Raw genomic sequence first — 11,812 nt, forward strand, 5'->3', positions numbered from 1 at the left:
TTTGAAATCATATCTACTCACTAATGGTGGAGCAATAAAATAAAACTTCTTTCAATAAGTTTATGTTTCTCTTATCTAAAATTACTCTTTTTAAGCAAATGTCATGCTTTACTCCCTAGAGTTAAAATTTAATATCAGGACATCTTTAATTATTTTCATAACACTTTAGGATGCTAAGAGAAAAATGGCTTTTAGCCAAATGGTTATCAGTATTAATTTGAAAAAAACATTAAGTTTTTATTATGACACAATAATATCATGAGCAGCGACTTTCCTTTCTATTTATTTTAACTAGGCAGTCAGGCTATGAAAAGTGAGAATGGGAAATAGGACAAAGATCTGAAATTCTCACATTCCTGACTGTAACTTAATGTACTTAAATAACAATGTGTCTTTAGAGTAAATAGGTAAAGAAAATATATCTGAAGTAACAATCACTTTTAATAACTTAATTTATCTTTAACACTCTTCAAGAAACATTGGGGAAAAAAGTGGTGTTTTCTGTGTGATGAAAAGCTTTCTGTCTCTATGTGTACTTGAAACTTGAAGAAAATTTATTGAAAATAATAAACACCTACAATGTACACTATAATAAATCGTTTAGTTTTTCAAATGTGGGGTGTGATCTGCAATAAATCCTATAAGAAATGAAAGAATAGAGAAGTTTATGTGACCAGAAAACATTTTGGAAGATTTGGTTAAGCCCGAAGATACACGTAATATTCTCTCTCTCTCTCTCTTTGAACTGTATGCACTCTCACAATTCAGGTATAGTTCTCTGTGGACACCTTTTGGTTTCTTATATATTCAAATGAACTGATTACTTTAACTGAAGAAAAAGAAAGTCCACTACCTCCCTCACATTAACCCTATCTCGGTTAATTTCACTAGTTCCCCTGCCAATTAGCCTTAGCAGTATGTTTTCCAACTCCAGGCTTACATAGATAATGATATGGAAAGTCAGGGGCTCATAGGCTGAGGTAACTTTTTTAGGGGGAAAAAAAGGAGATGTCATTAAGAGAAATACCTAATGTAAATGACCAGTTAATGGGTGCAGCACACCAACATGGCACATGTATACATATGTAACAAACCTGCACGTTGTGCACGTGTACCCTAGAACTTAAAGTATAAAAAAAAATACAATAAACATAGTATACATGTAGCATTGTGCTAAATATCAAATTGTTTCTTCTGCTGGAAGAAGGGAAAAGCATTGTTCAAATATTTACCATTTTTTCTTACCTATGGTGTTGAATTATTAAAACCATGCAAACCTTTTTATTTATTTATATTTTTTTTTCCACAACTTCATTTTGTTATTGCAAACTGATGTTAACCACTCACCTTTGCCAAGCTAATGACTTGAGACTTAATTCTTCAATATGGAAGGTGTGTAGAAAGTATGTTTGAGAAATTTAACAATCCTAATGTATTTTCAAACACAGTTAGCTATCATCTTATTTAATGGTGTTTGAATGGTTACTTTCTCATATCAGTGATTTAAAAATGGTATTTCCTTTGAAATATGAGACTATAATTCATGTGAATCTTATTTTACCAGGAAATCAATCTAGTAATTAATCATTTATTAATTTGCATCCTTTCTTTTAACTGACAGAAAATTAGAAAGCAAATTTTATGTTGAGAAAAGGAATTATATATCCTCTCTTCTTGTGAAACAATGACTATGAAAATATTCCTCCCTCTCAATTCTGTTTTTGTAAGGAATTGAAAGAATTCATTAGTATTGAGGTAAAGAGTTGAAGAAGAATGAGGACTGGCATTGTCAGTTCCAAACATCAGAGAGGAACATTGTGTTTCTCTTGTGTACATGCTGCATGGTCAGTACAATCCTCCAAAAATGTAACTTAGGAAAAAAATATTTAGGTGGTCATCCAAGTAGAAAGGTTTTCAATTTCTAACAATTACTTGAGCATTATCAGCATTAAATTTGGGTGAAATATGTGATCCAATTTGGCTGAGATTTTCATTTTTTATATTGGTGATAATTTAGGTTTATGCCATAGACAAACAAGGAATTGCAAAGACCATTGTCCTTAAATCTGAGGTTATTTTATGTATTTTCTATTTTACATTTGAACTTAAAATAAAACTTCTAAATCTTAGCTCCCTTTTTCTTAAAAATAATTTGATAAAAATATCCTGTAGTAATCTTATTTTTAGTGAATAAATGTGCAAATATTAACACATAATAAATTTGCAACTTAATTATGTATTTCTAATAAATGCATTAAATTACATGTATTATGTACTAATTCATGATACATTTGCAACTTTATACAATTTTTGAAGAATGAAAATTATGGTGCAAATTAAAACTATTATTTAAGATGATGCTATTAAAAAAATAAAAGATAATTTTGTGCCAAAAAAACAAAGTTAAATTTCAAACAAAAATACGGATATACTCATTATCAGAAAATATCTCATGTTAGTATGAAAAGAGCAGACTCTCTTGAACGGTTTAATAAAATGGGGGGTGAAGGAAGAATGGATAAATATTATATGTCTTTTTATTTGTGAATAGAGAATAATAAGCTCTAAGAAAGATTTTCAATAATACTTTCTAACTCTATATTCAATATTAGAGAGCTTGATTAAAAAGATGTGTCTTGAACCTCATGTAATTTACTTGAAAAATTGTATTAATATTCAGTTATTAATTAAAATAATTTTTAAAGAACATTTTTAGGGTAAGTTTAAAAGAAAGATATGTTGCCAGCAGTAGTTGATTTGTTAGTGTCTGACTTATGTCAAATCTGTAAGAGTAGGATATCGTAATACTATTTTGGTGTTTTCTATTTAAAAATTACAAATTTCTTCTGAACATCACTTATGTATCCGAATGATATTTTCTTCTCATTTTAAAAAATCCAAGCTATTAGTATCAGAAATTAAAGCTATGTTATGCACAGTTATTTTACCTAATCTTCATGCTGGAGAAATCAGAGATAAAATTTTATAATACATACCTTTAAAACTATAACATTTTCCATGAATTGTAGAGTATATAGCTTTTTTCACATTTTTAATAACTGTATTTAGAATATGTCCTATGAATGACATATTTTACAGTGTGTTAAACAATAATTGGGAGTGTCATTTATTTTCTAGTGAGAAATAAAGAATTTGTGAAGATATATTATATGACATTATATATTATATAACATATGACAAATATTTGAAATATATATGTATTTTATATTATGAGCAGGCATATGTGGTGATAAAGACAATTTTTTTATAATACATTTATATTTTATATAAATATATATTAAATTAATACAGTCAATAAATCTAAATATGAACTAAAAGCTAAGCAGGTATTGCATTCTTGTGATACAAAAGACAGAATGTTTAAAGAATTGTTATTTAGCTGAGTTTGAGTAATGGCAAACTACTTGGAGTTATTAAAATACTTGATGTAGGTAAAATGTGAACTCTAATAGCACATTTTAAAAATGGTTTAAAGTTTTTTTTTTTTTTTGAGACGGAGTCTCGCTCTGTCGCCCAGGCTGGAGTGCAGTGGCGCGATCTCGGCTCACTGCAAGCTCCGCCTCCCGGGTTCACGCCATTCTCCTGCCTCAGCCTCCCGAGTAGCTGGGACTACAGGCGCCCACAACCGCGCCCGGCTAATTTTTTGTATTTTTAGTAGAGATGGGGTTTCACCGTGGTCTCGATCTCCTGACCTTGTGATCCGCCCGCCTCGGCCTCCCAAAGTGCTGGGATTACAGGCGTGAGCCACCGCGCCTGGCCGGTTTAAAGTTTTTTAAAAAAATATTTTTAAAAAAAGATTTTAATCACTACTCACCTAATTTCACCAATAGTCATCTTTTATTCCCCAAATATGTCACACAGTGTGTTCCTGCATGTGGCTAATTCCCCAGATGGCTCTACTCCAGTCAAGACTAGAAATAATTTAAGTTTCCTACTTCAGATAATTTCTTGACTCCACCCTTAATTTATAAATTCTATGATAACTTCAGATGTTGCTTCAAAGGAAGCTAGAAATTTATTCTGATGACTGTATTTCAAAAACAAGTAGGCATCTTAGCTCACCCATATTTTAAATGATTAATATCAAATATCTTAAGTATAAGTTTTAAATTATCTTGTTCCCATCCCATCATAAAATGGTGAGTATATACTTACACAGCAACACAGCAGTTGACTTAAAAGGTAAGGGGTAAAAGGCAGAAAATTGTCCTCAGAACTTCTTTCAATACGTTATTTTATATTAGTCATGGATAATTGATACATTAAGGCAGTGGTGTGGACATCTATCACTGGTTTTCCAGGGCTCTGGGGTGCATATGAGAGTGACTTACTATTTAAAACTAGAATATCCCAGAAACACTTTAAAAATGACTCTCATCATGGAGACTAAGAGCCAATATCGACTTTGAGAGGTTTAGGCTTACATTGAGGGATTTAGACTATAGCCTTCACAGTGGACTGTAGAATATAAAACTGTTGGATTTCAAATAAATAAAGGTCTAATACTGGTTCAGCTTGAAAAGTAAAAAATATAATTACCTGGCTCCCTGTCCCAACCAAGAATCATGATGACTCACTTTAAAACATAGTTTAACTTACCTTCCTAGGTGTGAATGTTTAATTCTACCACCTTCTTGACTTGTTGCTCTTAAAATAATAATAATAATAATAATAATAAATTATAGAAATATTTTATGTGATTATTCAATGCAATTTTCCTTTTCTGAACATTATTTAGTATGCATTAACAGACTCTTTTAAATTAGGAAGCAATAATTGAGACACTATTCATTACAGAGGGGCAAGAGTATGTTATTCAAATTGCTATTATAAGATCAATAATAATATGCATTTACTTCCAAAATACACAAAGCTGGTTAATTAATGTTATGGCAGTTATTTTTTCTCATTGTGTCTGTTTACTCTCACTTACATCCTTGAACATTAACTTGTTAAATTTCTGTAATTATGTGTTTTAACATCATTTGCTTTGGAGCATGATTAAAAAGTCAAATACTATAGAGCTTTGGGGAAGTGAAGACTATAAACATGTATATAACTGTGAAGCTTATTCCTGCTCAGTGCCACATGTTGGTCATCTAGAGATATTTGTTCCTGAGCAAATGTAGCAAAGAAGTGGATGAGAAAATATCCTTATCATTAAGGAAAATACTACATTTCCTGTCTTTTCTCTGACTCATTAAGGATGCCCTCCTTCTGTTTCCTGACTTTTTAATGTTTGCCATTCTAACTGGTGTGAGATGGTATCTCATTGTGGTTTTGATTTGCATTTCTCTGATGGCCAGTGATGATGAGCATTTTTTCATGTGTCTGTTGGCTGCATAATTGTCTTCTTTTGAGAAGTGTCTGTTCATATCCTTTGCCCCCTTTTTGATGGTTTTTTTTTTCTCTTGTAAATTTGTTTGAGTTCTTTGTAGATTCTAGATATTAGACCTTAGTCAGATGAGTAGATTGCAAAAATTTTCTCCCATTCTGTAGGTTGCCTGTTCACTCTGATGATAGGTTCTTTTGCTGTGCAGAAGCTCTTTAGTTTAATTAAATCCCATCTGTCAATTTTGGCTTTTGTTGCCATTGCTTTTGGTGTTTTAGACATGAAGTCCTTGCCCATGCCTACGTCCTGGAGAGGATGTGGACAAATAGGAACACTTTTACACTGTTGGTGGGACTGTAAACGAGTTCAACCATTGTGGAAGACAGTGTGGCGATTTCTCAAGGTTCTAGAACTAGAAATACCATTTGACCCATATATACTGGGTATATACCCAAAGGTTTATGAATCATGCTGCTATAAAGACACATGCACATGTATGTTTATTGCAGCGCTATTCATAATAGCAAAGATTTGGAACCAACCCAAATGTCCATCAATGATAGACTGAATTAAGAAAATGTGGCACATATACACCATGGAATACTATGCAGTCACAAAAAAGGATGAGTTCATGTCCTTTGCAGGGACATGGATGCAGCTGGAAACCATCATTCTCAGCAAACTATCGCAAAGACAGAAAACCAGACACTGCATGTTCTCACTCATAGGTGGGAATTGAATAATGAGATCACTCGGACACAGGAAGGGGAAAATCACACATCGGGGCCTGTTGTGGGGTTGGGGGAGAGGGGAGGTATAGCATTAGGAGATATACCTAATGTAAATGACGAGTTAATGGGTGCAGCACACCAACAGCACATGTATACATATGTAACAAACCTGCATGTTGTGCACATGTACCATAGAACTTAAAGTATAAAAAAAAAGTAGAAAAAAATGATAATAGTTTTCTCTCCCACATTTAATAAATGGAATTTTGGTATTCTCCAATAATTCACATTAAAGCTCTTAATATGAGAAACAAAGATGTTCTCCTTCCACTTGTTTTTAAGTCTTCATAGTTTAATTCCTTTAAAGGCTTTACCAAGTACATTATTAAAAACTAATAAATTTCAAGTTACTTATTAGTCAAGCTTGAGGGGATAATAGGGATTGCATTCCCCAAGTCTATATTATATACCAGTGAGAATTCAGTTGTTATCATGAGAGTCTGTGGCTAGTTCTAGGACATGGTCTCAATTAGGCAGGCATATTCAGACGGAAGAAAAAGGACATGACTTTTGTTTCAAAGATAAACTAGATTATTTTCAGTACTACTTTTAAATCTATGCTAAAACTTGAGCTAGAAAGCAAAAGAATTAAAAATACTATTCTATTTATTTTCAATTATTTATATTGCATTTCTTACATAACTTGATTATATAGAGACCATAAAATTATTGGAAGAGAGATTTTTAGGGAATAGCTTCTAATTTAAATAAAGATAATTTTTGGTTTTGTTTTTACTGATATCAGTGAAATCATTTAGCATGGATTAATTAAGTAATTATAAATAAAGCATCTATAGTACTTAATATATGACTTCTCTCTAAGATACAACAATATACTTGAAGACTGAGCTGTATCTAAAGTGATGATTACATCATGTCATGAGAAATATTAATAACTTGGGACATGCAGAAAATTTTGAAAGGAGCATAGACCAGAGAGAGTGTAGTTCAGTTAGGAAAACAAAAGGCTCCTGAGACAGAGAAATTTGTCTAAGTCCAGAGAGATGAAGACGTTTGCCAGATTAAGGCATTCTGTTGGGGGATTCCTTTTTTTTATTCCTGGGTAAGAAATTACCACACACAGAGCTGCTTTAACAGCACTTTTCTATTGTACCACTGTTCTGTAGGTTGGAAATCTGGGCCGCCTATGGGGGTTCTCTGTTTAAGGTTGGACAATGTCAAGTGTTGTCTAGGCTGGTCTCTTCTTTGGAGACTTGGAAGATGAATCAGTTTTCAAACTCTTTTTTGTTGAGGTCTCCATTCTTTTGCTGGTCATCAGCCAAAAATTGCTCACAACTCCTAGAGGCTGATCTCTAATCCATGCACATTGTCCCTCAACCTTTGAGCCAGCAGTGCTACATTCATTTTTTCTTGTACTTTGAATAACTCTAACTGCCTATACTACATGCAGCCAGAAAAACTATTCCTTTAAAGATGTATGCAATTAGAAGCCAGGCATGGTGGCTCATGCCTGTAATCCCAGCACTTTGGGAGGCCGAGACGGGAGGATCACCTGAGGTTGGGAGTTCGAGTCCAGGCTGACCAACAGGGAGAAACCCCTCTCTATTAAAAATACAAAATTAGCCAGGCATGGTGGCACATGCCTGTAATCCTAGCTATTCAGGAGGCTGAGGCAGGAGAATTTATTGAACCTGGGAGGTGGAGATTGCAGTGAGCTGAGATTGTGCCATTGCACTCCCACCTGGGCAACAAGAGCAAAACTCTGTCTCAAAAAAAAAAAAAAAAAAAAAGTATGCAATTAGATTATGCCCACTCATATAGTCCCTATTAGAATTAATTAAATGATTAAATGTTAACTGGTGACTAGCCTTACTTACATCTGCAAAATCCCTTTTTATGTTCCATAACAACCTAGGGCATAACTAATGGGGCACAAGGCCTGGGGCCATCTTAAAATATAGAAAGTACAGAGATGATAAGACACAAACATTGCCAATACATTTGCATAATTACAATTTGTTGAGCATTTTTCTGAAATTGTTAGGCAGGGTTGATTGGCGTGGGGAAAGAAGAGAAACTCTTGAAACTTCCCCATATTTTATATTGGGTTTCAGGTTTATCTGCAGATGAACTTTACCTGCATGCTGGGCGAATTCACTAAGATTAGGAAAGATCAAGAACCTACAACTCTACTTTTGAAGGTGAATGATGTCAGGCTACAGGTTAGCAAAGAGGAGGCACACTCAATTTCTGTTTTGCTTATATCTTCTAATATTTTGAATTGAATTGGTATAAGAAATATTGGCATAAAATGATTGAAGCAACAGCTGCTTTATCAAAATTAAATGTTGACAAGTCAAATAGTATTCCAGGACACTGAAAACATGTATATGTGATATAATACTGTCAAATATGTGAATGAATTAATAAAAAAGAAGTTTATTAGTAAATGAATGAAGTTAGCAAGAGCACAAACCAAATAGATGTTAATTAGTCATATAATTAGAAATGGTGGCAAAGAGTAGAAAGAGCAAGTGAATGTATTTCATTGAAGGGGGAAGAGGTTGGACACCTCAATTTATGTATCTGAACATGGCACCAATGTGCAAGTAAAATTCATTGACCAAAAAAATGTTGAGAATCACTCATCAAAAATCTGAAATCTGAAATGCTCCAAAATTCAAAACTTTTTGAGCACTGACATAATGTAACAATTGGAAAATTCAACACCTGCCTCACACAATAGGTTATAAACACACAGTTTATTCAGCATCCCCAAGGAAAATAAGATCCTCCCAGTCTCCTTCATTGGCTGTATACATTTCCCTCGAGCACAAGCACACCCATAAAGATAATAAAATGGCATATGTGTAGGCCAAAAGTGTCGATGGCTGATGTCTTTCCTGAGGTCAAGACCTACATGCATTACTCATTGTACTTTTTTTATTCTCTGCTCGTTAGTGTAAAGACATTATTGAAAATGTCAAAAAGTACTACAGATACCCTTATGCATAATAGTGATAAGAAAAAGTTAAAACATTTATATTTATCTATAGCCCAGTAAGTCAAGCTTTTGGAGAAACAGGACAGCAGTATAAATGTGAAGTTTCTTAAAGGAGACTATGTTGTTGGAATACCACCAGATATGGCCTGATGAAACTGTTGAAGTTCTAAGCTGAAAGTGATTAACATGATTTAATAAAGAAAAGAAAAACACCCCAAAGAGAGACATGAACATCTTCAGCATGTATTAGAAGAGTCAACCTGTCAGCATTGCTGTGAACAGATAGCACTTAATGATATGCTGACCAGAAAACAAGCAAAGGTCTATCACAATGAACTGACAATTGAGTAGAATTGTGAATATTCAACAAGCTGGTTGCAGACATTTAAGAAAAGGCACAGCATTAAACTTGTAAAGATTTGTTGTGATAAAGCATGCACTGATCATGACACAGTGAAGAAATTCATTGATGAGTTTGTCAAGTCATTGCTGATGAAAATCAGACAGCAGAAAAAGTAGAAATGCTGATGAAACATCACTGTTTTGGTGTTATGGCCCCAGAGAGACAGCTGAGTAGACAGACCCTACAGGAATTAAGTATGCCAAGGACACAACAACTGTGCTGACGTGTGCTAATGCAGCAGGCATGCATAAGTGTAAACTTGCAGTGATAGGCAAAAGCTTGTGTTCTTGCCATTTTTGAGGAGTCAATTTCTTACCAGTCGATTATTATGCTAACATCAAGGCATATGTCACCAGGGACATCTTTTCTGATTGACTTCAAAACATACCAGGGGCTCATTCTTACCGCAGAGAAGCTGGACTGCATGATAACTGCAAGATATCATTATTTCTTGACAACCGTTCTGCGCATCCTGCAGCTGAATATCTCATCAAAAATAATGTTTATGTAATGCATTTCCCCCCTACTACAAATGTGGCTTCATTATTCAGCTAGGTGACCAGGGTATTATTTGTTCAATGAAGAGTAAATGTAAAAGCTCTTTTTTGAACACCTTGCTAGCAGCAGTGAGCAGAAGTGTGTGTCAGTGTGTGTCTGTGTGTGTGTGGAAGGCTTTAAAAATGAGTTTTTCGTGAAGGACACTGTATATGCCATTGCCAGCACTTGGAGCAGAGTGATTAAAGGTGGTTGTACATGCCTGGCACAACCTCTGGCCTGTGGCTATGTTTAATGCTGATGATGAGCAAGGTGGTAACTAGAAGGATTTCATATGTCAAGTGAGTATAAAAAATGATGTTTAGTCTTCTTACATATGCAAAAATATACCTTCAGAGTCCATCTGGAAGAATGGACTAAGCTGGAGTAAGCTAGAAGAAATGAATAAAGAACAAGATTTTGGCTGGGCGTGGTGGCTTATGCTTGTAATCCCAGCATTTTGGGAGACCGAGGTGAGTGGATCATCTGAGGTCAGGAGTTGAGACCAGTCTGGCCAACGTGGTGAAACCCTGTCTCTACTAAAAATACAAAAATTAGCCAGGCGTGGTAGCGCACACCTGTAATCCCAGCTTCTGGGGAGTCCTAAGGCAGGCAAACAGCTTGAACCTTGGAGGCACAGGTTGCGGTGAGCCAAGATCATGCCACTGAACTCCAGTCTGGGTGACAGAGTGAGACTCCATCTCAGAAAAACAACCACAACAAAAAACCAAGATCTTAACATTCATTATGAAGCTCCAGTTGTTCATGCATTGATTGATGATGAATGAAATGGTTTGGAATCAAGATGATTGCAATAATAGTGATAATGAAGATGACATTGCTAACACTTCAGAAACAGTGCCTGTCAATGACATGGTGAAAAGGAGTGATGAGCTTATTGCAAAACTAGAACAGTGTGCATTCATAGCAGAACAAGAAGCCATGTCAGTTTACAAAAGCAAAGAGAAACACCTAAGGCAAAAATTGTTGTTAATGAGGCAGATAACTGTGGAGGAGGTATTTTTAAAAGCCATCCAGCAGAATGTGCCTCATTCCTAGAAACATAGCCCTACAAAGGGTTACAGTTTGTCCTTACCTTTACAGTATCAATAGTATTGACTTCATTAAGATGAAAATTATTTCTATCAAATTAATTGATATAGCACAGCTTATACAGACAGTGAATGCTTTTAATGATCATATAGACAAATTAAATCAACTATATATATATGTAAATTAAAATTATGGTCTCAATCTACTGAAATATGTTAATAGAAATAAGTGCAAATTCCAGCACTGTAGTTTACAAAACAGTAATTTTACAACAAGAGTATAAAAGGAATGTATACAAATTAAATCATTTGTTGAAAATTACGAAGACATTTTCTAAGTTTACATAGGGTTTACTCTTTCAACTCCTTTAAGCTTTTCTAAATGATTCTAAGTAGCACTACCTAAATACCCTTTTCAAAATTGCAAACATTTTCTTTTTTTTGTTTGTTTTTGTTTTTTTTTTGAGACGGAGTCTCGCTCTGTCGCCCACGCTGGAGTGCAGTGGCCAGATCTCAGCTCACTGCAAGCTCCACCTCCCGGGTTCACGCCATTCTCCTGCCTCAGCCTCCCAAGTAGCTGGGACTACAGGCGCCCGCCACCTCGCCTGGCTAGTTTTTTGTACTTTTTAGTAGAGACGGGGTTTCACCATATTAACCAGGATGGTCTCGATCTCCTGACCTCGTGATCCGCCCGTCTCGGCCTCCCAAAGTGCT

This window comes from Macaca mulatta, chromosome 18 (genome assembly GCF_049350105.2).
Source record: "Macaca mulatta isolate MMU2019108-1 chromosome 18, T2T-MMU8v2.0, whole genome shotgun sequence".
Classification (NCBI taxonomy): domain Eukaryota; kingdom Metazoa; phylum Chordata; class Mammalia; order Primates; family Cercopithecidae; genus Macaca; species Macaca mulatta.